General features: G+C 36.4%; 1 protein-coding gene, 3 non-coding genes and 1 pseudogene across 4 annotated transcripts in view; all 5 read right to left on the bottom strand.

The window, feature by feature from the left end:
- Positions 1-24,344, bottom strand: part of LOC148950873 (anaphase-promoting complex subunit 13) — a 103,400-nt gene that overhangs the window by 45,772 nt on the left and 33,284 nt on the right. The gene's annotated exons all lie outside the window — the stretch shown is intronic.
- Positions 1,060-1,170, bottom strand: LOC148950877 (U5 spliceosomal RNA). The gene has a single exon (XR_016141933.1). It is a non-coding gene; the product is annotated as a U5 spliceosomal RNA (small nuclear RNA).
- On the bottom strand, positions 1,921-2,084 carry LOC148950876 (U1 spliceosomal RNA). The gene has a single exon (XR_016141931.1). It is a non-coding gene; the product is annotated as a U1 spliceosomal RNA (small nuclear RNA).
- LOC148950875 (U5 spliceosomal RNA) lies at positions 10,779-10,895 on the bottom strand (annotated as a pseudogene).
- Positions 11,637-11,801, bottom strand: LOC148950874 (U1 spliceosomal RNA). The gene has a single exon (XR_016141922.1). It is a non-coding gene; the product is annotated as a U1 spliceosomal RNA (small nuclear RNA).

Genomic DNA, 24,344 nt, shown 5'->3' with positions numbered 1-24,344 from the left:
AGAAATATTTAGTAGAAACAAAGTAGTACGAGGGATGTTGTATTCCAAGATGGTAGTATCTTTTGATTTTTCAAGTGTAGAAGATCAATGTCTTGTGGAGTAACATTGAGTACGGACTTGTGCTAGTTTTGGTCTGAGTTCTTGAACAATGCTTTGCCCTTTACTTTTTAAGCTAAATGAATTACGGGGTATTGGTGCGTTATACAGGCATCGGTATACACTATATCAAATAAACCAGTCACAAAACCCGTCAAACTATTATTTCATTAGCAGACAACGGGTTATTTGCTAGATAAATGGATGCCAAAGCGTGATTTCTCAATATTTAAAGATTGTTCTTTTGGGGGTTTAGGAGGGAAAGAGGTACCTAGGTGAGGTTACCAATTCAATGTATGCTGTGCCTTACCCCCCACGCTCCCTAATATGCAAATATATATCCCAAATTTGTTTCTAAACTATTATATATTCATACAATTTTATTTTATTTCATTTATCCTATTTTATTTTAGAAAAACCTCCTAAACTGGAATGGAAATACTGTTACTAGACAAAGGAGGAATGAGGGTCCTAAGAGAATGGGGACTCAAGGGCGCCTAGAACTTGGTTTGTCATTGCACCAAGCCAAGAGTGCCTTCGAGCATCCCTTATCCGCTTAAAATTACCTTCCCCGGATGTAATCTGCAAACGATAACAACAAATACTTAGCCGGTAACTTGTCAACTGAAAAGCTGTATGCAACTAGGCAAATAGCAACACTAATCATGTCTACTTCACTATAAACATGGCTTATTAAGAAACCCCTGGAAGGTGTTCTACATTTAACAATTACTGTCCCTTTTTGCTATCTGCCCATAATTTCACAATTTGTTTTTAATTTTTGAAAAGATTGAATTTTCTTCATGTATGACTTCAATTATTCTCCATTTTCTAGGGTTTCTTGTCTGACCACTAATCAAGATCGTTTCCTCAATTAGCAGTCCTACTGACCTCTCATGTCATTATGTCTCATCAAACGCTAAGGGTAAGTAATCGGGCTTGTCACATAAGTGATCTTGGGATATCTGCCTTTTGGCATTCAAAATTTATTAGGACTCATCAAGTGCCCCTCCCCACGGTAATCTTTAGTAAACGGCCAAAAGATTAACTCGATATGAGGAGAGGCCAGAGCTATGAAAATAGATAGAGATGCCTTGAGTATATAAAAATAAATCCCAATAAATCCTTATTATTTTTTTTAACAAGGTTCGAAAGCAACAAAGAATTCAATGTCCAATTAAGTAAATATGGGCAAAAAAATCATATGATGAGAAAACATATTCAATAAGCAGCAGTTCATGGGCAACTTTAAGGACATGGCACAAAAACTACATCCACAGAAAATAACATAAATATTCAGTAATAAGACTCAAAAATAATTGTAATGTAACTGAGTGGTCGATCAATGGCTGTCACCAAAGGCCCCCCTATTTAAATATTCCAAGAAGCTTGGCGGTAGTGAAGGATTTTTTAGTTTGTTATGTTGCCAACGCAATTGACTTGATGAAATGTGGGGGGACCAAAAGCATTTCACTTTTTTAAGACTAGCCTTTGTGACTTAATCTAAATTTCAGCAATTTGATTCGATTCCTAGTTCAATTTAAAAATAAGTATTTAATAATTACAGAGTATTTTCAAAAACAAAATGCAGTAGGAATCTATAGAGTATACGCCCAACTCTCTCACATGCTTGGGCACAATTCTTCCGTGATATTTTAAACATGTATGTATATCAAGAAATTAATTTTTTTAAAAAGGCCCAATGATCAATTTTACATGTCCCATTATTGTCTTAACAACATCAAATTCTATGCTTTTCCTTACAACTGATAAATAAGTGACATAGAAAAGAGGCCCAAAGGACAGAACTTTACAAAGTGTGGAAAGCGGTCCGCGCGAACGCGGTCCCCCAGTACCAAAATTTACGCTGTTGAGTTACCCCCTTTTGGGGTAATCACAGGGGTCAGCCAGTCTGATTTGCAATGGTAAGGCCTCACTCTGGGAGCGACTCCTTCATGATCAAGGTAGCTCCCCAGCCAGGTAAGTATATTTTGTTAAAAATCTTACTCTGTATCGCCCTTTGTACAAAAGTTTAATCATGAAGTGTCTCTTGTTTAGTTTAAAATCCCCCCCCCCCCAAAAACTACCCTGATGTTCGATATTAACTTCTAATTTTAATTTAAAATTTGTATGTTAAAATTTTGTTTAATGTTATATGTTGGCAAAGCCACGAACATCTTGACGAAGAAAATACATCTTCAAAAAACATAATATTGCATCGATTTGTAACATCAGCAACAAATTTTATTTTCAAGAATTTTATCTTTGTTGTAACAAAAAAAAAAAAAAAAAAAAAAAAAAAAAAAAAAAAAAAATATTAAAGCCTCGATACGATTTCTCCGGCAGTGATTTCACCTTTGTACATAACCAACTGCGCTAGGAGGCGTTGAATTAAGTTTTGCAGTATATGGTAATTAGTAAGCTACATTAACCTTGTTGATTTTAAAGTTTTATGTACCAAAGGAGTTGCAACATTTAGGTGATTATTTTTGCTTACTGTTCGTCACAGTTTAACACTATCCTACGAAATTTGTTGAATACAAGCAATGACTTGGGACAATCCAAATAAAAAAGGATTGTCCCAAATATAGGGGAAACGTAACAAGGGAAAAATAGGACACGGTACAGTACCTATATAACGTGGTGCCTTTGTTAAGAAATACTTAACAAAAGTCGCTCACCAGCATTCATTCGGTGCGGAGCTTTGTGTGCGTAAGTGGTGATTGCTGTATCATTTCAAGGCGCTGGCTGGCTATTGTTTATTTTGGCGTTGTTTGAAAGCGGGCCCCTCTGATTTTTTACTCTCTGAAGAAAGGGGCCCTTGCGAGTAAGTTTTCGTTCTGTGGATTTTTAGAGGAGATTTAACACATATGCAAGAATTTTATTGTTAGTAAAAGGAATTTGAATATGACGTCTCTTACAAAGGATTATTTCGATCAGAAGCATCAAGAACTTGTGCAGTTGGTTGCTAGTCTGGAACAAGGAATTGATGCTCTCCGCCAGAAAAATTCCCAACTACGACAGGAAAATTGCGTTTTGATATCAGAGTTAATCAATATAAAAAAGTCGTGCCTGCAATCAGAGCTTGCATCTAAAAGACAGAATCTTCTAATTCACGGTATTCCCGTTGTGTCCGGGCAAAGTGAAGAAACTGCTGTCCGTGAGCTTTTGAATGATATTGGGTTAGCAAATGCTGACACTATTGTATTTGTGAAGTGCTATCGTTTGAACAGTAATAGACAGAAAGGGGCTTCAACTAGGTCTTCTGCTAGGAATAAGATTGAGAATATTATAGTCACGCTGACAAGCATTATTGACAAGGATGATATTATGCGGAACTGTGGAAAGCTCAAAGGATCTCATAAAAGTATCATTTGCGAGATACCTCGAGACCTAGCACTTCGCCGTAAAGAACTTTTAGCTTACGGATATAGTCTACGCACTTCTGCTATTCCGTCAGTGAAGGTGGCCGAAACCAGAGTTATGTCAAAAGGGATTAACATTTGGCTTGAAGCTAAGAAAAATTCGAAAGTTAAAAACTGGACGCGTGTAGAGGATACTTGTTTTGATCCGTTTATGATCTCTGTTAGTGCATCTAACGCGGTCATTCCTTCACGTGTGAATGAGGAATGATTTTGGTTGTTTATTTCATTGTTTTATTTCATCAGGTTCCTTCTTTCATTTTTTTTTTTTTTGGTATAATTATATTTTAATTGCCATATTTATTATAATATGTTTGTGGTCCAGTGTGTGTGTGGATCTCCCGGATGATTTCATCGATGATCCCTTTTCCTCTTTTTTTGTTCTTCTTTTATTTCTTTTTTTGTCTCTTCATTGCTCCTTACTTCGGATTCAGTTGTTTTGGCTTTACTTTGTTTTTCAGTTTCATGTGTGCACAAAAATGAGTTCAGCGTTACTTCTGCATAGATTCCATAGCTCTGCTGTGATGTCGATAACTTTCGGTCTGGTGAGTTTGGTCGCGGAGTGCATCTACTATCCACCGTAAGTAAAATGATTAATACTTTTGGTGACCTGGGTGATTTCAACTCTTTGGGGGAACGTTTTGTTGAGTTACAAAATAATCCTTTAGATATAGAAAGTATAATTAATAATTCAGTTGGAAGTAGAAATAGGAATAATAATGATCCTAAACCAGTTATTGAAAGTAAATATGTTTTGTAATTAAATGGTTCTGCCTCTTCTAAACAAGATGGTATTTTCTCTGTGCTTCACCTGAACATTCAGGGACTTTGCTCCTCTTTTGATGAGCTGAAACGGATCGTCAGTGGTGGAACTCCGGATGTTATTGGATTATGTGAAACTTTCCTGGATTCAAACAAGGATATGCTTTTAGATATCCAAAGATTTAGGATGAAGAGGATGAACCGGAAACAGATGGCGAAAGGTGGCTTCGCCCTGTATATTGCCGATTATCTTGTATATAATATCCGAAGTGATTTGAGTAGAAATGAGGAAGGAATCTTTGAATCCCTTTTTATTGAGATTAAGTCAGGTTGTAAGGATTTAGTTGTCAGTTTGGTGTACAGATCCCCTAGTGGATCTATTCCTTCGTTTTTGAAAATTCTGGAAGAGGTTTTGGACTTAGTCCAAAAGCATCCTTGCGAACTAATCCTTATGGGGGATTTCAACCTTAACCTGCTGGATCAATATTCTGCTTCGGCTGGAGATTTTTTGTCAATGATGCTTTCTGCGGGAACTCTACCTTCAGTTTGTATACCAGCCCGAGTTACTGAGATGCATGCATCACTTATTGATAATATTTTTTCATCACTAGATGTTTTAGATAATTTGGTGATGGTTAGTGATATTTCTGATCATTTCCCTGCTATTTCACGATATAGGACTGCTGATTGATCGCAGCGTAAAGCTTCACCATCTAACCTCCCATTTTTCCGTTTTGGTGTCAGTGAGATCAGTCTACTTAAATCTCGTTTGACTCATCAGCCATGGGATAGTTTGGATTCTGAATGAGATTTTAATCGCTCTTTTGATTTCTTTTATGATTCAGTAAAAGAAGGTATCCTAGAAGTTTGCCACCAGAATCCAGCACCTCATACCTCGAAAAGGATAGTACTGCTGAATCCGTGGATGACTCCGGGTCTCCATAAAAGCTGGAAAAGGAAAAATTATCTGTGGAAGCTATCCAAGGCTTCGTCATCTGCTTCTCATCATCAGCGGTTCAAGGCCTATAGGAGTATATTTAATTTTCTGTGTCGGAAGGCCAAGTCTCAGTATTATCACAGGAAATTTTCTGAGTGTGGAAATGATGTTGGGAAGACATGGAAAATTATTAATTCTGTACTTAGACCTACTCCCCCTCCGCCTTCAGTTCCAACAACGCTGATAGTCGATGGTAAAATTGCCCAAGGAGAAGAAAATGTTCAGCTAGAGCTTACGTCTTATTTTGCTAATATAGGAAAGACGCTTGCTTCCTCTGTGAGCTCTACAACTCCTCGTTGCGATTTCAGAGCCTATCTTGGACCCCCATGTTCCGTGAATCATTTTCCGTGAATCACTCAAGCAAGCTAAGGTTATAGTGCTGTATAAAGGTGGGTCCCGGAGTGATCCTGCTAATTATAGGCCAATTTCTCTTCTATCTGTTTTCAGCAAAATTTCTGAGAAGGCTATGCTATCCAGGCTTCTTAGTTTTCTGGATGTCAAAAAAATTTCCCATGATCTCCAGTTCGGATTCAGAGCAAATCACTCAACACAGCATGCTTGCGCATCTTTCTTGAATTTCATTCATTCGGCAATAGATTTTGGTCTTATCCTGGCAGCTTTTTTTTGGATGTTCGTAAAGCCTTTGATTCTTTGACTCATCAGATTCTTCTTTGGAAACTATCTCATATTGGTATAAGATCAAATGCTTTCTCTTGGTTTGAATCATATCTTTCTGGTAGACTTATTTCAATTTATCTGCTTTCCGGAGCCCTTCTGAAGTAGAATATGGCGTCCCCCAGGGATCTGTTCTTGGCCCGGTTTTATTTCTGATTTACGTCAATGATCTGATTTCAGCAGTCAAGAACACCAGTCCTCTAGTATGCTGCAATCTGTTTCATCCGGATGTTCCTTGGTGTCCCAATGCTACTTCTAATGAACATTGCCTCGTTGCTTTCGCTGATGACAGCACTCTTTGGACTCTAGGGAAGACGGAATGTGATATCAGGTCTAACCTGGTGGCAATATTCGAGAGAGTAGTTTCATGGTTTGATGTGAATTACTTGGCCTTGAATGTTGCCAAGTCACACTTTCTTATTTTTTCTCGAATTGGTGTAGCTTTCCCTCAACTGACACAGCTTCAGATGTCACAAGGCTCCTTGTGTAGACCAAAGAATCGGTTGGTCCGGTTTCTTGGTATCCTGCTTGATGAGAACCTTTCGTTTAGACATTATATAGCCATGATTAGGGTTAAGGTCTCACGGAGTTTGGGTGTCATTAGAAAACTCAAACACACCTTTCCTGGATCTGTTCTGAAGCTTCTTTTTTATGCCTTGTCCAGTCATATGTCTCTTATTGCCCCATAGTATGGATGTCTACTTTTCCTTCTACACTGCGGTCGCTTTCTGTCATGTATAACAAAGCACGGCGTCTGGTTATGGACACCAACCGTTCTTCACCAAGACCGCGTCTAAATCTACAGTCTATCTACATTCTTTCTTGTGCTTCTTTTGTTTTTCATCAGCTTCATGGTAATCTTCAAAAATCTCTTCAAAAAACTCCTCAGTTTATTTCTGATTCAGCTCCACATTACCTTCGTTCGTCACATACGTCACTCGTAATATCTGCATTCATCCTACTCCCACTGTGCGGTCAGATTTCAATCCCCTCATCGCTTGTCATCAGGTTTGGAACTCCCTGCCTTCTTCAGTACATAAATGCCACTCGTTTGACACTTTCAAGAGGATTCTTAAGGACCGTTTATTTAAGAATCAAACAGAATAGTTTTTTTTTTTTTTTTTTTATTTGGAGTTGATGTCCCCTGAGTTTTTAGTTTTGTTATATGGTGGTCTTCTCTGCGCTACGACTCCCAGGCATCAGGTATGGTCTCTTTTTAATTTTATATGTTGTTTGGCGATTGATTTCTTTTTATGGTTGTTTGGATATATTGTATTTTTTTTCTCATTACCCCTTGTATCCCTGGCCATGGAGCCTTTCGAGGGAGATTAGGAGTGTTGTGATTGGATTGTGTATGTATTTTGGACTAAAAACTCTAAACTCTAAACTCTAAACTATTACAAAAGTCCTACTTAGTTACTAATTTTAATTTGAAATTTTATATTAAAATTTTGTTTAACGTTATATGTTGGCAAAGCCACGAACATTTTGACGTAGAAAAAACAACTTCAAAAAACATAAGATTGCAATCGATTTGTAAAATCAGCAATAAATTTTATTTTCAAGGATTTTATCTTTGTTGTAAAAAAAAAAAAAAAATATTCAAGCCTCTGTAAGATTTCTCCGGCATTGATTTCACCTGTACACATAAGCAACTGCGCTATGGGGCGTTGAATAAAATTTTGCATTATATGGTAATTAGTAAGCTACATTAACCTTGTTGATTTTAAAGTTTTATGTACCAAAGGAGTTGCAACATTTAGGTGATTATTTTTGCTTACTGTTCGTCACGGTTTAACACTATCCTACGAAATTTGTTGAATACAAGCAATGATTTGGGACAATCCAAATAAAACAGGATATTCCCAAAAAAGGGGAAACGTAACAAGGGAAAGATAGGACACGGTACAGTACCTATATAACGTGGTGCCTTTGTTAAGAAATACTATTAAAAAGTCCTACTTAGTTACATCACGTGCCAAATAATGTTATTTATTTAATAAAGATTTCTGTCATTTATAAAATAACAATTTCTGACAGTTTTTATTTCACATGTTCTTTTTCATTGGGTAAGAAAAGAATATTTTAGATCTTTTCCGTTTCTCTCTATAAGAATTCAAATTTTGGCTTTCTATTTATATGTTTGACAAATTTTGCAAAAATGTTTGGTACTCAGGCATTATGCAGGCCTCTCAGGTTAACTACTATAGAGTAGGCAATGATAAAACCCGTTTTCGACATGTTACCCGCTATAGACTATGCAATGATAGCGTGGTTTTCGTTGCGTATTCTATATTAGACTGTGTTTTTTTGGGGTTTAGGGGGGGGGGGACGGTACCTAGGTTAGGTTAGGTTACGTATTTAATATATGCTATGCTTTACCCACCACCCCACCACGCCTAATGTGCAAATATATAGCCCAAATTTGTTTCTAAACTTTTATATATTCATCCTATTTTATTTTATTTCATTAGCATTAACCAAACTTGATTTTTCAGAAAGGCCCGCATAATTCAAGAGTACCCAATTTTTTAACAAAAATTGTACTATAATGCTTTCGATTGATTGGTAGGGGGAGAAATATTCAAATATAAATAAGTTGAAAATCTGCATAATCTTTTGGTTTCTGCAGGGTTGAAGAGATTCCAGCCCCTATCATGTTACAACCTTGAGTATAGACAAATAGTACGCAACTATTACCCTCCACATACCCTGAAAGTTTCAACTTAACTTCCTTAACTTTTCCGTAAATAACACATATACACCCTTTTGACAACCTTGGATGCATATAGTGAATTTTGATTTAGTTCAATTTCCAACGTAAAAGTCATTTACGCTGATATATCCTACTAGACAATAATGCAAGTTATGTTGTGATGTTATTAAATTTGTTCAGAAACAAACACAAAAATTGGATTCAAAATGAGCCGAGCAAATATTACAAGAAAAATGTCCCCTCTTCCCCAATGACACCACTGGTGACGATCAATGGTGTCAATTCACGAAAATTATAGAGGCAAAGTAATATCTGGTCAACCCCCCCCCCCCAATATTTTTGTCTGATACGTTAAAACGAAACGCAATGCATTTAAAAAAAATTTCGAATAGTTTTTTTTAACCATTTTATACACCCCTCCTCCAAAGAGAAATTCTGGACACGTCTGTGGGGAGGGGAAGAGTATTCCTCATAATCCAGAGAGGGACAGTCTTCTGTTTTTACAATTTATATAACAAAATACAAAAAAAAACCAAGACCATTTTAAATAATAATCCAATATAAGAACTTCGTTACTTTGGAAGTGGTAATGATAATAAATTATTGACGACCAATACCCCCCCCCCCACCCATTGAAGCTCCTGGTATTCACTCATGCTATTTGGTAATAATACAACTTATATTGTGACATTATTAAATTTGCTCCAAAGATGGACACAAAAGCTGAATTTTTAATCACTCGAGCAAAATACACAGAAACAATACAGTAAGACTTCATCAGGTAAATGATTACTTACTTTATTTTGATTAGTATTTATCCTTTTTGTTTGTCATTTACTAGATTAATTTTACAATTCCATCTTGTTACTAACAATGTAGCCAGAACACTCAATTGAAAAATAAAGGGCCTTCAAGTATAATTCCAGTTTTATAGTAGAATTTGATTATAAACTTATTAAAGAGCCCTAATCTTTGAACTGTAGAAAATCAATAGAAAATGAAACAAACGTCCTATAAGATGGACTCGAGAGCTTGAAAGACTTAGTGGAAACAAAGTAGTACGAGGGAAGTTGCATTCCAAGATGGTAGTATCTTTTGATTTTTCAAGTGCAGAAGATCAATGTCTTGTGGAGTAATATTCTGTATGGACTTGTGCCAGTTTTGTTCAGATTTCTCGAGCCATGCTTTGCCCTTAAATTTTTAGCCTAAATAAATTACGGGGTACTGGTGCATTATGCAGGCATCGCTATATACTATATCAAAGAAACCAGTCACGAAACCCGTCAAACTGCTATTTCATTAGCAGACAACGGGTGATTTGCTAGATAAATTGATGCCAAAGCGTGATTTCTCAATATTTAAACGATTGTTCTTTTTGGGTTTAGGAGGGAGAGAAGTTCCTAGGTTAGGTTACCTATTTAATATATGCTGTGCCTTACCCCCACCCTTCCTACAGTGCAAAGAAATGGCCCAAAATTTTTTCTAAAAAATTATTTATTAACACCAAATTATTTATTTTAATTTATCCTATTTCATTTTATAAAAAAAAACAAAACTGGAATTTAAACTATGTTACTCTACAAAGGAGGAGTGAGGGTCCTAGGAAAACTCAAGAGCGCCTAGGACTTGGTTCGTTATTGCACCAAGCCAAGAGTGCCTTGGAGCATCCCTTATCCTCTTAAAATTAGTTTACCTGGATGCAATCTGCGAAAGGTTACAACAAATACTTTACTGGTTCCTTGTCAACTGAAAAGCTGTATGCAACTAGGTGAATAGCAACACTAATCATGTCTACGTTACTACAAACATAGCTTATTTAGAAACTCATGGAAATTGCGCTATTTTTCACAGTTACTGTCCCTTTCTTATAATCTGCCCATAAATTCACAATTTCTTTTTTATTTTTGAAAAGATTGAGTTTTGTTCAGGTATGATTTCAATTATCTTCCATTTTCTAGGGTTACTTGTCTGACCACTAATCAAGACCGTTTCCTCAAGTAGTATTCCTACTGACCTCTCATGTCATTTACCTCTCGTCAAACGCTAAGGGTAAGTAATCGGGCTTGTCAGATAAGTAATCTTAGAATATTAGAACATGCAGCAACAGTATAGGCTAGTCTGTCTTTCGGCATTCAAAAATTTGTTAAGACTCATCAAGTGCCCCTCCTCATGGTAATCTTTAGTAAAAGGCGAAAGAATAAATCGACATGAGGAGAGGCCAGAGCTATGAAAATAGATAGAGATGATTTGAGTATACAAAAGTAAATCCTTATCGGTTTTTTTTAACAAGGTTCGAAAGCAATAAGGAATTCAATGTTCAATCAAGTAAATATTGGCAAAAAAAATCATATGATGAGAAAACATATTCAATGAGCAGGAATTCATGGGCAACTTTAATGGCATGGTACAAAAACAACATCCGCAGAAAATAACAAAAATATTCAGTAATCAGGCTAAAAAATAATTGTAATGTAACTGAGTGGTCGATCAGTTGCTGTAGCCAAAGGCCCCCTATTTAAATATTCCAAAAAGCTTGGCGGTACTGATGGAAAAGTTAGTTTTATATGTTACTAATACAATTTACTCGATGAAATGTGTGGGGACCAAAAGCATTTCACTTTTTAAGAATAGCCTTTATGATTTAATCTAATTATCATCAATGTGATTCGATTCCGATTTCAGTTTAAAAATCAATATCTGATGATTGCTGGTCATTTTCGAAAACAAAATCCGTTAGGAATCTATAGAGCTTTAGCCCAACTCTCTCAGATTCTTGGGCTCAATTCTTCCGTAATATTTCAAACATGCAATTTTATCAAGAAATTCATTTTTTTCAAATGGGTCCAATGATCAATTTTACTTGTCCCATTATTGTCTTAACAATATCAAATTGTGTACTTTTCCTTACAACTGATAAATACGTGACAAACAAAAGAGGCTCAAAGGACAGAACTTTACCGAGTGTGGACAGGGGTCCGCGCGAACGCGGTCCCCCCCCTACCAAAAATTACGCTGTTGAGTTACCCCCATTTGGGGTAATCACAGGGGTCAGCCAATCCGAAGTGAAATGGAAAGCCCTCACCCTGGGAGCGCCTCCTTCATGATCAAGGGAGCTCCCCAGCCAGGTAAGTATTTTTTGTTAAAAATCTTACTAATATCTTAAAAACATTTTACTAATATCTTTCGACATAAATCCCGTTGCTTTGAATGCCACTCAGAAGCTTCAATTTATTAGCCAGCTGTAGGTTTACAAAACTTTTTCACATTCATTAATCAAGTCTCTAAATTATTTCTGAAAATAGCTATGTCCCATTTCATTTTCATATGCAAACGTCTTAATCCTTTGAATGCAAGTTTACCTATTTGAGAAAAGAAAATCAGGGGTTTCTCAGTCTGTTATCAATATGACTTAAAAGTCGAAACTTTTATTTCTGAGAACCCAGTGGCCGTTCTTCTCGTTAACAACCAAAGAGGGCTTTAGTCATTACTACTACTACTAACAACTCACCACAGAACATAGCCCTCTGAGGCCAAAAACAATCACTAGTAGTATGTTAACTTATACTTTGCCCAGACATATATCAAATACTATGTTTTTCTACAAGACATATAGCAAATACTATGTTATTCTACCAAACATATAGCAAATACCATGTTATTCTACCAGACATATAGCAAATACCATGTTATTCTACCAGACATATAGCAAATACCATGTAATTCTAAAAGACATCTAGGAAATATCATGTTATTCTACAAGACATATAGCAAATATTATGTTATTCTACGAGACATATAGCAAATACCATGTTATTCTACAAGACATATAGCAAATACCATGTTATTCTACAAGACATATAGCAAATACTATGTTATTCTAACAGACATATAGGAAATATCATGTTATTCTACAACGCCCCCGTACAAACAGGTTTTTTTCTGGTAGTCCTATTCTACAGGTCATCACACTCTTTGCCAGGGGAATGACGCAATTTCAAAGTTCAATGTCTTTTTGGTGATAAAGCCAAACCAGCACGTCTTGTTTCTTTGTTATTCAATTATTTTTTGTATATATTCAACTTTCATATTTGATTCTCCATTAGTTTGAATAGTTTGTCTTCGAGATTACAGGCATTTTTTGTAAAAAGCATTTACATAGAAAAATGGATAATACAAAGATATTTCTTATGAGTAAAAAATATTATCATTATTATATTAAAAATAAATATTCATTAATTAAATTAATAAATTATTTCATTGCACTATAAATAATGTCACTTATAAGAATGTTGTTTTTAGGAACTGAAAAAACCTCTAATTCTCTTATAGGTTGAAATTTACAGTGTGATTTTTTATCGAGATCAATGGGTCTTTTAGATTTTTTTTGAAAAAAAGCGATCAGCTTTCGATCGATAATTTGGGATTAAAATAAAATGTTGATTTTTTAATGTATTAATTGTTACAAAAGCTTCCTTTTTTATAAATATCAATAACCCTTTTTTTAGGGGTGTTTACGAAAATACTTCCAGGCCAGTCTGCAAAAAAAAAATTGTCTTGTCATTAAGTTAAGGAAGAAATTCTTTCCTTATACTGTGTGGTTACCTCTTTTAAAGATATATTAATTGTTACAAAAGCTTCCTTTTTTTATCAAGATGAGTGGCTTTTTTTTTTAGGAATTTTTTTGTAAATACATACATGCCAGTCTGGAGTTAAGGTGTGATTTTTATCAATATAAGTGGCCTTTTTATGGATGTTTTTGAAAAAAAGTGCTTAGCTTTAGATCAGTAAGTTGGGATTATAATAAAATGTTGATTATTTTAATGTATTAATTTTTAAAAAAGCTTCCTTTTTTTTACAGTGTGATTTTTTTATCATGTTCAGTGGTTTTTTTTAGGGATGTTTTTTTGAAAATATTTCCTGGCCAGTCTGCGTTGAAGAATATCTTCCTGAAATTTTATTCGTTCAAACCCCCCCCCCCCATTTCCTCAAAAATAAAATTTGTTACCTTATAACCCTATTTAATAAATAACATTGTTAGCTTAGCTATACGGAAGTACTTGACTGTCACATGCAATTCTTCTCCATATTGTTTAATAAGGAACGCAAATACTGCTTTTTAAGTTTGAATTTACAAATACAGTCACGGAAGCATGGACGTAGGGGGGAGGGAGGAGCAGTTTATAACAGGCCCTCCATCCCAATATCGAAACCCATTATTTTTATATCAAGATGTTTTTACGCGGCTTTAAATGTATAACATCTAATTAATTATATTCCAAGAACAAACACTGAGATGGTTATAACTTCTAAATTTTTTGTCTTTTTTTTAATGTTGTACTAGACATTAACTAATCAACCTTCTGAGAAGAACATAAGAGATGGCAAACCTTCATTAATACTGGCCACAAGGGCATCTGTTGTCCAATTCGCTAGAAAAGTTACACACGATCAGGACCATGCATCGAGCACCCAACTTGTAGTGACAGAGCCCTCTGACCCCCGCGTTAGTTCCATGGCAACTGGAAGGAAGTTGAAAAGGGATGAGCTCGACTCCCTTCAAGTTTTGCAAAGGAGCTCAGATATAGAGGTCCAGTCAGAATTTGTAAGCATGTACATAATTTTTTTTCTATCCCTATTTTAGAAATAAGACAAAATTTTCTCAGACGCAAAGCTTTTGATGAGTAAAAACTTAAAATTTGTTTCCAAGCTATTTAATTTTCTTTCATTATCAAAATTAATTATATTTATGTGGTTCTTATCATGCATTTCTATAAAAAACTTAACTTGTAACTTCTAACAAAGATACATTCAAATGAAATAATTCCTTTAAAAAAAAAACAATTTGCTATTTCACACTCGGCAAGTCACCCTTAAACTGATATTATTGCGCTAAAACCATTTGCATTGTGTCAGATCGTCCCATCAATTCTTAATCCGCTGTGAATTGTTCATGGGTGTCCTGTGACCGGAAGAAGGTTTTACTAATCTCCAATGATAGGTTTCACAACTCAGGCAACTATTTTCGTTTTTTAAAGGTTCAAGAAAAGAATTTGAGACTGTTCTATTTGAACAGTGTTGTGAAATCCGATACCCCTCCAACTCGGAAAGGGTATCGATCCTCCTCCCGCGCAGGAAGCTCCCGGGTCCCAAGGGTTCTCCCCGGGAGGGGTTTGGGGGGGGGCTCTAAAAAGGACCATCCAACATTTTAATTGTTGATATGGATGGAGAAAAAAGTTCTTCTCTCTTACAAGTATTTATTTAGCCCAGGTCGAAAAAATCCATTGGCAAAAGACAGAGGAAAAATACGGATTATTGAGAAATTAACAGCACCACCAACCTCCGACATATGGGGTTCGTGTCCTTTAACTGAAGCCGAGGAGCAAGCGTTCATACGACATACTGCGTCAGTCGAACAATGGTCAAATTTCATTAACAGTTATAATGAAGAGGCTCAAACAATCGAATTGGACTCATATTTTGCATTTTTATTTAAAAAAAAAAAAAATTGGAATAAAACCATTAATTTTTTCTTTTTTCTTCTTCTTTTAATTGTTCAGGTGGTGGGACAATGACTATGAGAAATTGACAAAGTTTATTAACTATAAAAAATAATGGTTATTTTACATAAAAAATAAAACTTTTTTTTTTCTACAGATTAAAAATATAGCACACCCAGCGGCACCATTGAGTGATGATGCAAGTATATTTACAGAACCAATTCTGTCACCACCAGCAGAGTTCAGGGATGAACCTACACTGGTTTTAGATAATATGGAGTGGCATGAGGGATTCCTTAACGATGTTTTTGGGGAAATGGCCAGCCTGGAGGACTTAACTTGTGATATTGACATGCTTGAAGACCCAGAGTGGGCAGATAGTTTCATGCGTGAATATTTAGATGGCGCTACAAGTAAGTCTGAACCGGGTCCTCATAATGAAATTCCATCAGAGGACAATACAGGCTGGCTCGATCAATTGTCCCCAAACACCTTAGAATATGTACTAGGAGACCTCATGTCACATCCCCCCAATGTGGTTGAACAGACTGGGAGTGGTGTTATTTACAATTCCCTGTCACCCTCCTCCACCATTCCGCTTAATAGTAGTACTAATAATACAACAGTAGCTCATTTTTCCGGGGACTTTTTTAATGAGAACTTTATAATTAGTGAATTGAGTCCTGAACAAACAAGGTCAGGACCTGAAAACAGTACTACGTCCCCGGACTTACATGATTTTTATCTGTTAGAATCTGCTCTAGGTCATTTGCAAACGTACAGGGTAAATTTTAGCCTTCCCGAGGAAAACTTTTTCATTATTTTAACTGACCCCGTGAAAAATCTCCATGTTTATATCGAAATAACTTAAGCAATTATTGAGATTCAGATCCAGAATTGGGGAGGTCAAGGGGGAATTTAAGCATAAGTGAACCAAAAAGTTTACCTACAAAAGGGAACATCTGGGAACGTGTTTTATTTTCATTTTTAGAAAGCCCAGCAGAATTTCTACCCAGGTCTAAACAATTTTTTAGACAATTTTTTCAACTGGGTAAATAAAATAATTTAAAATTTTGATACATTTAGCGAGAGGGAAAGTGATTCAACAATTTTATATATTGAATTCATGGATCTGAATCTCAGTAGATTTAAAAAAAACTTTATTTTAAGGGGAGGGCGAGGTAACAAAATAAAATGCCACCCAGATTTATCAACTACAGGAGGAGTTCAGGGTTTCAATTTTGACACTGGACTTCAATGCTTTAAGTATGCATTTTTAGTGGCGGCCCATAAGACATTATACAGAGAGTCAACAATGAAAAATCTTGACAAACTTGCTTGCAACGAGGGGAAAAATTTCCCTAAAGTAAATTTTGATTGTTTAGAGGGACAATGTCCGCTGTCCTTTAAAGAAATAAGCATATTCGAGAAAGCAAATGAAAATCTTGGGGTGGGGGTCGTTGTTCTCCAGTATGACACTGAATTTGTAGACGAGGAGAAAAAACGAATAAAAAAGGAGTTTTGTACTCAGTGAGGACACCGAGGGTGGAAAATGTTAAAAATTTTGTATGGGTTATTTACGAACCTCCCAAAGATGTAAATTCTTATGGTCATTTTTTCCCCGTTACGGCGATAAGTCGACTCTTATCTCAAGGCGTGAAGAAAGGTGAACGTTTCTATTGCCCCATGTGCCTCTCCCCATTCACATCTGAGCGAACTTTTTCAGATCACATGGGACATTGCAAACTTCATGGAAATCAAAGAATAGAAATGCCGGCAGAAGGCAAAGACATTTTACAATTTAAAAATTTTCAAAATTCTCTTCTGCAATCTGATAAAGTGTCTTTGGATTGTGAAACAAGACTGGTTGAGGTATCAGACCCATCAAGGTCGAATATAGTCAAGGAACACAAACTAGTTGCGTGTTCCTATGCACATGCCCGTCGCGACGCCAACAATAAAATGCAATTGGAAGAGTTTTTTTTTACTATGGACGAGGAGGGTAGTATGGAAAAGCTATTGGTTTCTTTAATAAAAACGGCAAACAGAGCAATTTCACGATTACGTCATACTACTTATCCGATGACATTGTCGGATAAAGAGCAATTGGCGTTGGAAAAGGGAACAATTTGCTGGGTGTGTAGGGGTGCCCTTGCCCCAAAAGACGCGGTTCAGGACCACAATCACCTTATTGGCTCCAATTCAACGGGAAAAAGTAACTTTCGGGGGTGGGCTCACAATTCGTGTAATTTAAAAATTAAACAACAACTTTTTCTACAGATTTTTATACATAACTCTAACTAAGATCTAAAGTATGTGCTACCTGCACTGGCACATCTTCAAAGAAATGGACTAGTGGATGATGATGCATGGGTGATAGACTGCTTTACGTACAAAATAAGACATAAATCTACAGAAAAGTCGCTTGTTTTGGTATTTATGTGGAAATTTGTTGAAGCCGTTGTTGAGTACACGAATAAAATTCGTTTTTTATATTAATATAGTTTTTTTCCCAAATCATTGAGTAAATTAATTCAAGTGAAGAAAAACGATGACGGTTGCAATGCTTTCCCCCTTCTCAAGCAGCGATTTCCAAATGATTTATATGAGTTGTTAACGGTCAAGGGCATCTATCCTTCTGATCATTATTGTTCCATGTCGAGATTCTCTGAGGAGGCTATTCCTCCAATTGAATCGTTTTAAGACAGTCTTCATGATCGTAGTTGCATCCCCGAGGACTACAGTTTTGCTAAAAAAGTTTGGGTAGCGGGAGGGCGTAAAAATGGATTTTACTACTGCAAGCTGTATTTGTCGAGTGACGTGTTAACTTTGTTAGACATTATGTGTAAAAATACGGATACAATCTATGAGGAGTTTAATCTTGATTTGGGCTATTATTTTTCTTCGCCTCATCTAGTGATGGACCTCATCCTGAAAATTAGTGGGGGAAAATTGGGCTACTCACTGCCCGGGCTCAGTCTCGGGACCGTACGCGGTCAATGAGGGGGGGTTTTGTTTTTCAAGGGAACCGTATCTTCTAAACAGATCACATAGGGGAGAAGACGGGGATAGACTCGCCTGCAGTTGTCATCGATATTAAGTCTCTCTACACCTCTGCCATTTCTCATTATGCACTATCTTGGGGAGACTATAAATGGTTCAATGACCCTCAAGCTCCCCATTTCCCCAACATTGACAGTGTTGAGGACAATGGACCGGTTGGATGGTTTTTTGAAATAGATGGAGAGATATCAGTCGAGCTTCGTGATTCAGTAAAGGATTTTGTTTTACCGTGTATCAATAGACCTGTGACAAAGGACTCTTTGATCCCTCACAATAGATGTTTAGTCGAGGTGGACGGATTGCATTGGGCGCCTTCAAAACAAAAACTTATTGCCGACCTTCTGCCGAAAAAAAAAACCTAGTTGTGCATAATGTAGCGTTAAAATTGATGTTAAACAATTGTTTCAAAGTCACAAAGGTTCACCGAGCACTCGAGTTTATCCAAAAACCCTATTTGAAAACGTTTTTTGATACTTTTGTCAGCAAACGTTCTGCAGCACAGACGAAAGCTGAAAAAGAAATTTATAAACTCATTTTAAATTCGGCTTTCGGCAAAATGTGTGAGAGTGTCCGTAATAGGAATCGTTGCGACGTTGTGACCGATCCAGAACAATATGCTCGAATTATTGCCGATCCCAATTACACTTCCTTTACAATCATTGGCCCGGACATGGTACTTTTGACTAGGAAGAAAAGACGTAGTGTCCTGAATAAAAATAGCGCAGCTGGCAGTGCTATCTTAGAGATCTCAAAAAAGCTCATGTTGGAGTTCTACTACAATGTGGCTAGGGTACAGTGTCCGGAAAAGCGGCACGTAGGGGTCTGCTACGGTGACACGGATTCTCTACTGCTCAAAGTAAAAAAATCAAATCTAATTGATGATTTGGCGCACGGTGAAATTATCAGCTCACGGATGGACTACCCCAATTGGAGTGTTGGTCCTTACCCTGAGCTAGTAAAACGTCAGGCGCCCAATCAACTTTTATTTTTAAAATCTGAACCGGGTAGCTACTTGATTTCCCGTGGTATGTTTGTAGGTCCGAAGGCTTACTTTATACAGACACACGATGAGGAAATCAAGAAACGTTGCAAAGGAGGACCCACGCGCTATTTGGACAAGAATTTCAATACGGACATTTATAGGAATTGTATTGTTGAAAATACTATTCCACGAGCCAAATTGTCGGCAATTCCTTCATTGAACTACATGAACTATACTGTAAATGTAGAGAAAACAGCCATGAGTACCATTTCCGACAAGGTCTATGTTTGTCAAGATGGTGTGACCACCCTCCCCCTTGGTCACTATTTAACTTCAGACCGGACCGAATGTATTGCCCACCGGGAAAGTCTCGGTTTAAATAAAGTCCTGTAAATAATTTCCTAAAATCCTTTGGGGGGGGGGCCTCGCGGCCCGGGGGGGGGGGGGCCTCGCGGCCCGGGGGGGGGCCTCGCGGCCCGGGGGGGGGGCGGCCGCCGCCAGCGCGGGGGGCGCTCCGTCACCAAAGTTATCTTTTTTTGGACTTGGAGCAGATTTTTTTTTTTTTCAAGTGCCATCTCTAATTTAATATTTTTTTCTCTGTAAAAAAAAAAAATGTTTTTTCTCTCTGTACCCATGTAAATGTTGTTGTTGTATTTTTTTTTATTATAAATAAATTTAAAAAAAAATGTATTTTTTCAAGTGCTCTATCTAATTTAACGTTTTTTTTTTCTCTATAAACAAAAAAAAAGTGTTTTTTATCTATTTGTGTGTGTACCTATGTAAATGTTGTTGTTGTATTTTCTATTATTAATAAATTAAAAAAAGTGTATTTTTTTTTTCAATGTATTGTTAAATTTTTATGTGCATATAATAAAAGAAAAAAAAATATGATTCTTTGTCTTTGTCTTCTTCTTGAAGAACAGAGTAGCAGGGGAAAAAAGTTATATAGTCATTAGACAATTAGGGTCTACAGTTAGTTTTCCAGGTGAACTTTTGAAAGGACCATAAATCAATTTAAAACATCATTCAGATCGTTTCTGTGTGGGCCCTCAATGTCGGGCAAAACAACGCTCTTAACTAAAATAATTAAAAATTGTGATAAAATGTTTGCTGAAAAGCCGAAAAAAATCTACTATTGCTATATTATTTGGCAGGAGGCATACAATAAAATAAAAGCAATTGCTGGTGCCATGGGATCGATGCAGATACAGTTCATACAGGGACTTAATGTTTTCAACATTATTGAACCAAACTCTTGGCTGATCATTGACGATCTGGCTGAATCCGTTGAACAATGGTCCCAGCAAATGCTGCAATTGTTCACTGTTCGCTCTCATCATGAACAAATTTCCGTTACTCTAGTTCTACACAATCTCTTTCATCAGAGCAAATTTATGCGAACACTTGCTTTGAACTGTACCTACTATATCATCTACAGAGTTGGTCGTGATTCTAGCTCGCTAATAACCCTCAATACACAAATCTATCCAGGTGCCCCTAAATTTATGCTCTCGGCTTACAATCAGGCAACTAATAAACCCCCCGGTTATATCCTGTTGGATCTTAATCAAAATACACCTGAGGATCTGCTTGTTGTCGCAGATATTTTCGACAATGAAACTACGGTATATCTCCCCGTGAACACTAAACAGACATATTAGCTGCTATCTTGACACTGAATAGACTACATGAAAAGAGGCATTTGTTCTAATTTATAAGAACTTCAAAAACTCATCTTAGAACGTAGATACTCAAACACGTTATTGGCACCTATGTCAGTCCTCTCAAATCTGAACTTTGTTTAAATTTGACCGAGGGTCATGTTCAACTACCAGAACTAGTTAAGCAACAGGCAAAGCAACATCGTTCCATTGTACGTACATTAGCCTCTAAAAAGAAAGTAAAGAATTTTAAAAGGAAATGACTTTTTCAGGCGGGCGGTAGTTTTTGCATGCCTTTACTGCCAATAATTGCAGGATTTGTAAGCAGTTTTCTCAAGATGGCAAAACCCTATAGATTGACTCCAATAGAACTAGCTCTCTCACCTGTTGGACACTTTGAGAACAATCTGAGTAAATTCCTCGACAATGAAACTATTGATGATGATAAAAAACTGATTTTACTTCAAGATGCACTTCGCCGAGTGGACAAACACTATCGATCAAAGCCCACTGCTGCTGCTGCTGATCTCAAAAAAGAATCATCTCCTCAAGAATCACCTGCTGCTGTTGGAACAAAATTAAATAAGTTGTAATTGTATTAATTTTTATTTAAATTGGTCAATAAGCGCCCTATAAAATTTGTGGAAAAAATAACGCGACTCTTAAATTATATCCTGGAAAATGGTGAAATTCAAACTGAGAGCGATGGTGAAAGGATTATAATTCAGGGCAAGAGTTATAATCCACTTGATTTAATGTATGACATGGTTACAAATCGTAAAGGACTATTATCATTTGACACTCGTCTATACAACTTTTTAAATACATTAATCTTCCCCAAAAGTCTTATTGGCAATAGACAAATTCTAAAAAAATTAAATGAACGTGCATCATCATCAGCATCATCAACATTAAAAGATGAACTTGAAGAAGAAGAAGATTTTAAATCAATTTTGGAAAATACTAGCACACCACTGATAGCTAGACAAAAGCGAAGACGTATCAAGTCAACGTCCCCGCCACCAGCAGCAGCAGCCAGTATACAAAAGGGTAGCGGACATTACACAACGTGTTTACATTCAAAATGGCTGAAGTTCTGAAAGGTGTTTATGAAAATATTGGTGAGGCGGGGAGTTTAAGTTCCCCCGCCACTCTTTTCAAGGTCACGGGTGTTAGCACTATAAGTGTACGAGATTATCTATAGAATGAATCAAGTTACACTCTGCATAGAAATCATAGACTTTGCGCTAGTCAATATCGAAAAACTAATGCTTTTTACCCATTGGATATGATGCAAGTAGATCTCCTGACTCTAGATGAGCTTCAAAGGCATCACAATACACCGTACAAATACATTCTACTTGCAATCAGTATTTATAGTCGCTATGCATATGCAATTCCAGTGCAATCAAAGAGAGGTGTTGAAGTTGCTCAGGCCATTGAAACTGTTCTCGAACAGGATTCGTATAAAAAAATTCAAACGGATCGTGGTAGTGAATTTGTTAATCCCCATGTTGCAAAAGTACTAATGAAATATAGTACACTGCTCTATCATGGTCACAGGTCTATATAGGTTGCATTGGCTGAACGACTGATAAGAACTATTCGACTTTTATTTTCCTGATATTGTACATTGAAAAATACAGCGGCTTTTATTCATGTTCTAGATAAAATCATGTTGATTTATAATCAACGACCCCATCGATCATTGTCCAACTCTACACCAACGGAAGTTCATCATTCGGATCATAATACAATTGACACCTTTCTTAAACAATATTCCAATGAATCAATGGCCAAGAAGAAGAAGAAAAATAAATTCAATGTTGGTGATAAGGTTCGAATTAATAAAACAATTAATGTTTTTGAAAAGGGGAATTACTTGTTGTCCACTGATCTTATTATAATGTCAAAAATCCTAGACACTAAACACATAACTTATCGCCTACGTGACATCAAAGATTGAAGATATTTTCTGTGTATTTTATGAATATGAACTACAAAAAGGTAAAAATGATATTTAAATATATAAAATTTAAAAGATATTAAAGAAACGTACTCGCAGGGGTAAGAAACAGTTACTTGTTCGCTGGCTAGGATACAACTCTGATTTTGATTCTTGGATTGGTGTTGAAGATATTGACAATGCCCAATGATTTCTATGTAACTTTCATGTCCAACGCTTCCGATCCTCTCTACAATGACTTGAATACGACAAGTGATTTTTGGACAAAACTCTCACCCGCCATCAAATTTCAAGGTGCATATGTAGTGGCTCTTGTCGACTGTATCCTCAAAAATACATATGACCTTCTGAGAAAGGGCAGTAAATATGATCTAAAAATTAGACTGTTTGAATTTAGTGATGAAGGTGCAATGGCAACTTTTGACTCTAATCAATACCCTATTGCTAACATGCCCTACAGAGAATACAATAACATGCATGAACTGTGTAGAGTTATCAACAAAAAAATTGCAAGTCGAAAAAAAAGGTGGTTTCACTTTCAATTACTCGACGGAACAAAGGAAAATTTATTTTACCAATCCATTTGAGAATGAAAGAATTTTCCTCAATGAGAATTTACGTGAGGTTCTTGGTTTTAAAAAACGTATTATTCAGACAGATAATTTCAGTGGTGGTGACCATGCTATCTATGCAGACTATGCACCCAGCTTCTCCACGGACACTTGTATATTTCTCTACGCTTCATTTTTGGAAACATCTCGGGTTTGTTATTCAAATGTTCCCCTCCTAATAGTTCTTGAACGAAAAAACAATCGAGAACATATTCACCACTACAATATAAAGAATCTTCACTATATTCACGTAAATACTTCCTATTTGGAACTCTGTCAGTTAACACTAAGAACTGAATTATGTGATACAATAGCAATTTCAAAAGGACTAGTAGTTATTACATTTCATTTTCAACCCTTTGTCAACGACAACGACGGTAAAATCACCTAAAAAAAAAATGAACAATAGAAGAATTCCATTTGTCCGTCCCGATATTGACTGTTATGTTGGTGCTTTGAGTCCACGTCAAATAGGCAATGGATTGGACTACTACAAGGGGCGTACTACAATGTCTGGCTATGGTCTTGGTAGCTGGTTTGCTAAGCTATTTCGTTCTGCACTACCCCTTGCCAGAAAATATCTTGTACCTGCCGAATCAAATTTTGCAGCCTCGACACTACAGGACTGGGGGTCGAGCAAGAATTTCAAGGAGAATGTTAAAGAAAATATTAGATCTTCCCCAAGAGCCGTTGGCGAACAATTAAAATCTAGACAAAATGGAGAGGGATTGAAAAGGACGCGTTCGCGTCATTCACTCATCAGTCTCCACCCAGGCAGGAAGCAAAGGACATCAACAAGGACTTTAAGAAATAAAACAACAAAGACCAATAAGCCGCAGAAGAAGAAGAAAAAGAGTGTTAGATCAAAGAATGATTTCTTCTCTTGAGATGACTTA

Source organism: Artemia sp. Qi Xiang Cuo, chromosome 6, assembly GCF_049724085.1.
Source record: "Artemia sp. Qi Xiang Cuo chromosome 6, ASM4972408v1, whole genome shotgun sequence".
Classification (NCBI taxonomy): domain Eukaryota; kingdom Metazoa; phylum Arthropoda; class Branchiopoda; order Anostraca; family Artemiidae; genus Artemia; species Artemia sp. Qi Xiang Cuo.
This window is presented reverse-complemented; position numbering and strand designations above follow the sequence as displayed.